At 38.8% G+C, this 6,765-nt stretch overlaps 1 long non-coding RNA gene across 1 annotated transcript; it reads left to right on the forward strand.

Moving 5' to 3' along the window:
* Positions 1 to 1,228: 1,228 nt before the first annotated feature.
* LOC121467263 lies at positions 1,229 to 6,498 on the forward strand. The gene is made up of 4 exons (XR_005977383.1): positions 1,229 to 1,322; positions 5,928 to 6,151; positions 6,342 to 6,397; positions 6,459 to 6,498. It is a non-coding gene; the product is annotated as an uncharacterized LOC121467263 (long non-coding RNA).
* The last annotated feature ends 267 nt before the right edge of the window (positions 6,499 to 6,765 follow it).

Below are 6,765 nucleotides of genomic sequence, written 5' to 3' on the forward strand. Positions count from 1 at the left end.
AGACACGGGTTTCGCCGCTAGCGTTCTCTTTTTCTGGTCGCAGCTGCGACAATGACCAACGTTGAACTCTGAAATAAATTAGTTTAATTATTAATTTGTGAAATCAGGCAGTCAAGGAATCGTTTCAAAGCACTCACTGTGAAATCTTATCTGGAATTAGAGGCATTCATTCCGCACCCCAGCCGCGCGTCCAACTACGTTTAAATTGGGTCGCGAAATTTAATGAATTAAGGGATTTATTTAGCGTACTCACCCTTTTAGCACGTCCTTTCCTTTCCCTTGGAGCTCCTCAGGATTAGGTGACCCGGTTGGCAAACGCCTCCAATTTGGTGCCGTGTAATTCACATCCGTGGCGTTTTTGGCCAAAAACTTGTAATTTTAAGCGTCCAAAAATTTCCCTTCCATTATCGCTTTGACCGCTTCTCATCTAGGCGACGGTCTTAGTTCGGCCTTAAGTGTTGCTAATGAAAAGAGTATATTACGAGTAGGAATTAAATTTGAATTTATTCTATAATTAATCTTGCCCAAAATTAAATGTAAACAAACTACCGAAATGGTTGTGTGAGTTACCTTGGGCAGGGAGATGAGCCGATCCTAATCTACCAGGAATAGACTCCGGAGATGGGGTGTGCCTCCAATATCATTCATGGGGCATCCAAGGAAGGGTGGGTGCGTCGTGGCGAGAACACCGAAGCCACCAATTTCGTCCAATTGTCTTGGTAATCTTGATGGTAATTTTCAAGTCAGCGACGTGAGACGTCCGATGAGTCGGTATAGATTGTTTGGACTGCAGGGCAGTCCGCCCTGGGACTCCGTAGCTAGCTGGCGCTGCCCTCCGGGAAAAATGCAGTTTCATAACAATATGGCGCCCAAATTAACAAATATAATATGTGATAGCCGAGTTGACGGTGACATCCTCTTCGAAGGAAATCGAAGGATTCGCATCCCAGGTCGTCAGTGCAATAAGCACGAAAAGTTAAACCAAAAACCGTGATAAAACTATGATATAGGTATTAGGGACATATTTTTTTTTGTTAACGTAATTTTAATGAATTTTTGTTTTGGGGTTACAGTGTAGTTGTTTGTTTTGTGCAGATCCTTGGGTTTTCTTGGTATTTGCGTTTTCATATCATGTCGGTCTCAAACTTAAATGTGTGGTCGTGACCCGTGACGTCCTCACGTGCTGCTCGGCCACCTCGACTTGAATGAAAAGCGCAAACTCTTTTCAAGTTTACTCAACGACACTCAGGAGAAGACTGTTGATCAGAATTCCCTGGTCGTTATATTTATTGCCCTCTGATTACATGTATTGTAATATTTAGGTACATTAAATGGCGGGAAATAGTATGTACATTGCATTTTTATGTGTTAGTGTATTATGTCTATTTTTTTTAGCTATATTTAAGCTTAAAGCTAGATTATGTGTTAGTATATTTTGGGTTACATTTGGGATTTTAGGTTGAGGGTCACACTGTTATTTAATGTAAACATTGGTGGTAATAATTTAGGCGTGCTTTCTTTTCCCGCAGTAACATTTCTCGCCATCTAATTTCTCGCCGCAGTGTCCTCCCTCGCCGCAGTCACTTCCCCCGCCGCAGTCGCGTCCCACGCCGCAGTCCTTCCCCCGCCGCAGTCAGGAGCCGCTTGTTTTAATTGCCGCAAACATTCCAGTGTATTTTGTTAGTGGCCGAGAGAAGCTTGGGTCAGGTGAGGGTGATTTTGTTTTGTTTTATTTCTGTGTTTCTCTCAGCAGTCAAATTTGGCCGGATCCGCAATGCGTTTGTGTCAGGTAAGTTGAGATAGTCGTAGTGGATGTTTGTTGACGGATGTGTTTATGTTTATACCCTTGCAGAGGGTATTATAATTTCAGTCAGAAGTTTGCAACGCAGTGAAGGAGACGTTTCCGACCCTATAAAGTATATATATTCTTGATCAGCATCACTAGTAGAGTCGATCTAGCCATGTCCGTCTGTCCGTCCGTCTGTCCGTCTGTCCGTCCGTTTATATGCAAACTAGTCTCTCAGTTTTAAAGCTATCTGCATGAAACTTTCCCAAAAGTTGTCTTTCTATTGCAGGTAGTATATAAGTCGGAACGAGCCGGATCGGACGACTATAGCATATAGCTCCCATAGGAACAATCGGAAAAATAATTGAAAAAAATTATAACTTTGCTGTTTTTTAATTTTTTGTTTAGTTCTTCGACATATAGCAATGGTTAAATATTTCAGAATTATGGTTTAAATTTCATCAAAATCGGACGACTATAGCATATAGCTCACATAGGAACAATCGGAAAAATAATTGAAAAAAATTATAACTTTGCTGTTTTTTAATTTTTTGTTTTGTCCTTCGACATAAAGCAATGGTTTAATATTTCAGAGTTATGGTTAAAATTTCATCAAAATCGGACGACTATAGCATATAGCTCCCATAGGAACAATCGGAAAAATAATTGAAAAAAAATTATAACTTTGCTGTTTTTTAATTTTTTGTTTAGTTCTTCGACATATTGCAATGGTTAAATATTTCAGAATTATGGTTAAAATTTCATCAAAATCGGACGACTATAGCATATAGCTCCCATACAAATAATAAAAATATATAAAAGAACAATCAAATAATTAAGCTGCAAATCGTCATAGCTTCAATGTTTTTAAACATATACGCAAGTAAATCATAATTTTAATGTTTTCAAAAATATTTAATTCTTGCGATAGCTGCAAGGGTATATGAACTTCGGCTTGCCGAAGTTTGCTTTCTTTCTTGTTTTGATTTTAATTATAGCGCATTTAATTATAATTTATTTTATTTCTTGCAGATTTCCATCGCAAGTCATCTTCTTGCTTGTCAGAAGCCAAGATACCATTTGTGGCAGGTAAGTGGCTTTTAATATAAATTGGTTTATTGCACAAGTGTTATAATTTTTAATTTGTTATTGTGCAGGCGCAGCTGAAGTTTTTACTGGGACTGACTCGCACTATTGGCATGTATTAATGTTTTGATTTTGTTTATAGCGCGTTTAATTTTAATTTTTCCTTTTTGCATTTTTCGCAGAGTCGTCCACCGCAGCCGTCATAGCCCTTCGGAGGCCAAGAGGAACCGTTTGAAGCTGGAAAGTAGTTTTTAATTTAGATTTATTTGTTGCGCATGTGTGTTATAATTTTTATTTGTTTTTTTTTTTCGCAGGCGCTGCCGGGGTTTGGTTGGGCTGGATCGCTTATGTGGCAGTTACGTTTGTATTTTGATTTTATTTGTTACTCAATTAATTTAATTTAGAGCACATTTTCTTTTTCCTTTTTTTTTCAGGTTCTTCCATCGCAGCAGTCAGAAAGGATTTCCCTTTTTTTCCGTGGCCAAGAAATCATTTTAACCAGGTGAGTAGCTTTTGATTTAGATTTATGTATGTGTTAATATTTATTATTTTTTTTTAATTTTCAGGCGCCGCAGAAGTTTTTTGCTGGTACTGGATCGCATTTATGTTAGTTAAGTTTATGTTTTAAATTTATTTAATTTTGTATATTGCACGTTGTTTTAAATTTTTATTTATTATTTATTTAATTTGTTTTTAATTTATGTTTCTTGCAGGTTTGTCTGCCGCAGTCGTCAAAGCCGTATTTTCGTCTCTCTCCGCAGTCGCCAGTCGTCAGGAATCACAGGAATTGGTCCACCCAGCCAGGTTGTGCTTAGTTGGCTTTGGATAAGGATATTGCCGGATTTAGTGGCACGTCTGTCTGGAATGTGGGTGACTAGTGAGGATGGAAAAATCCCCCGCCGCAGTCGTCTAGGCTTGGACCAGTAGAATTCAATGGCTGTGTCAGATAAGTTTATGGTTTAATTATGTTTATTGTGCATCTAGTTTTAAAGAGTTTTTAATTTTTATTTCTCGTAGATTTGTCCATGGAAGCAGTCACGGATTTTCAGATGCCAAAAAGCCCTTTAAGGCTGGTAAGTAGCTTTTGGTCTAAATTTTTTAATTGTGTATATGTTAATCATTTTAATTTTTTATTATATCACAGGCGCAGCGGAAGATTTTTTTATTGTTACTGGATCATATTTGAGTCAGATAAGTTTATAGTATAATTTTTATTTAATGCGCATTTAGCTTTTGTTGATTTTTGTTTTTATTTTAATTTTTAGCAGATTCATCCATCGCAGCAGTCAGAGTTTGTAGGCCAAAAATCATTTAAAGCAGGTAAGTAGCTTTTAAGATTATATTAGATTATTAATTGCGCTTGTGTATTTTTATTTTTTTGTAGACGTATCCCTCGCCGCAGTCGTGTTTACCGGGACCCTGGCAAGCCGAGGCGTGGTTCTGGTGTTTTGACTTTGTTTTTCAGGCTTATCCCTCGCCGCAGTCGTGTGGAATTCCCTCGCCGCAGTCAAGGTGTGGTTGGGGTAGGAAGTGTGTTTTGTTTTGGCTTTGTTTATTGTGAGTGTGTTTTTAATTTTGTTTTTTTGCAGGTGTATCCCTCGCCGCAGTCGTGTGCACCCGAAGCCGGTCAGGAGCCCAAATGGGTTCCAATAATGTATCTGTGTGGGATTCCCTCGCCGCAGTCAAGGTGTGGTTGGGGTAGGAAGTGTGTGTTTGGTTTTGTTTATTGCGGGTATGTTTTTAATTATGTTGTTATTTTGTTTTTTGCAGGTGAATCCCTCGCCGCAGTCGTGTGCACCCGAAGCCGGGTAGGAGTCCAAATGCGTTCCAATAATGTGTCTGTGTGGATCTCCCTCGCCGCAGTCAAGGTGTGGTTGGTGTAGGAGGTGTATTTTATTTTGGCTTTATTTATTGTGAGTGTGTTTCTAATTATGTTATTGTTTTTATTTTTGCAGGTGTGTCCCTCGCCGCAGTCATGTACCCGAAGCCGGGCAGGAGTCCAGGCTTGTTTCCCCTCGCAGTCATGTCCAGCCGGGCGCGTTTGTGTGAGCAGGATCCCTTTGTGAATTTTACACGAGCAGTACATGGCTCGGGAAGGCAGTTCAAGTCCTCCAGGAGAACGCAGGACAGTTTGGAGTCGTCCAGGACAGGAGCAGGTGTTTGTGGATAACTGGTAATCTATTGATGGGCCCATTTTTGGGTTTAATTTTGACCCCTTTCATCTTTTTATTGTATTTTTTTAATTAGTTGGGTAGTATAGGGTTTCTTGTCCTAAGTGGGTTTGGAAGTCAGGTATTATTATCCTTATGATGCCGTGAGGTTGTCCTTCCATTTTGTCAAGTAGTTCTTCTCGTGTAATTCTTCCCTCTCTAAAAAGTTTATTATATTTGTTGATAAGTAATTCACACCATCTCTCTGGGGGTTTAGTTTTTAATGCCTTTTTTCTCTCGTTTTTCTTTTTAATCTCCTTTTCGTTTTCTTCCTGTTCCTCTCTCTCGTCTGTTAGTCGCAGTAATGTAGGAAGACTTTTTCTAAATTTTTCCCTTAATTTATTCTGTATTTGTTTTTCCTCACTTTCCGTGTAACCGTATGTGCTATTGTAGGTGGGCTCTATTGGTGGTTCAGGGATATTTGCTCTAGCTGGAAGCAGGTATTTTTGGTATTGATCTAGGTATCTGGATCTGCTCGCCGCTAGCCTTTTGGGGATATACGGTTTTAGGATGAGATCTCGTATAAGTGGATTTCTGTGGGTTGTTGTTGAAATCGCAAACCTTTGGCTAGAATGAGCAAAGACTTCTGAGAAAGATTTGATGTTATGTATTTCTCTGATAGTGGATTGTTTTGTGTACCTAGATGCACCAATAGATTTCCTTATTAGCTTATTCTCCACCGTTTGAATTTGTTTGGCGCTTGTTTCTGATATTAAGGATCCCCAAACAGCTATTGAGTAGTGCCAGATTTTTTTCAATTTTACTCAACGACACTCAGGAGAAGACTGTTGATCAGAATTCCCTGGTCGTTATATTTATTGCCCTCTGAGTATTGTAATATTTAGGTACATTAAATGGCGGGAAATAGTATGTACATTGCATTTTTATGTGTTAGTGTATTATGTCTATTTTTTTTTTTTAGCTATATTTAAGCTTAAAGCTAGATTATGTGTTAGTATATTTTGGGTTACATTTGGGATTTAAGGTTGAGGGTCACACTGTTATTTAATGTAAACATTGGTGGTAATAATTTAGGCGTGCTTTCTTTTCCCGCAGTAACTTGGGTCGGGTGAGTGTACTTTTGTTTTGTTTTGTTTCTGTGTTTCTCTCAGCAGTCAAATTTGGCCGGATCCGCAATGCGTTTGTGTCAGGTAAGTTGAGGTAGTCGCAGCGGATGTTTGTTGACGGATGTGTTTATGTGTTTATGTTTTTGATTTTATTTATTGCGCATTTACTTATAAAATTTGTATTTTTTGCAGATTTCCATCGCGAGTCATCCTCCTGCTTGTCAGAGCCAAGATACCATTTGGGGCAGGTAAGTGGCTTTAATTTGATTTATTCCATAAATGTTTTAATTTATATTTATTATTGTGCAGGTGCAGCAGAGATTTTTTACGGAGACAACTCGCAATAGTGGCATGTATTAATGTTTTGGTTTTGTTTATAGCGCGTTTAATTTTAATTTTTCCTTTTTGTATTTTTCGCAGAGTCGTCCACCGCAGCAGTCATAGCCCTTCGGAGGCCAAGAGGAACCGTTTGAAGCAGGAAAGTAGTTTTTAATTTAAATTTATTTGTTGCGCATGTATTCGGTCAACTGCCGCTCTCGGACTCTGGCGGTGAACTACTGGGTTCTCAACGCATACGCCTTATGAGACGTCAGCCGATCAAACGCGAATCCTACTT

This window comes from Drosophila elegans, unplaced genomic scaffold, assembly GCF_018152505.1.
Source record: "Drosophila elegans isolate 14027-0461.03 unplaced genomic scaffold, ASM1815250v1 contig_279, whole genome shotgun sequence".
Classification (NCBI taxonomy): Eukaryota; Metazoa; Arthropoda; class Insecta; order Diptera; family Drosophilidae; genus Drosophila; species Drosophila elegans.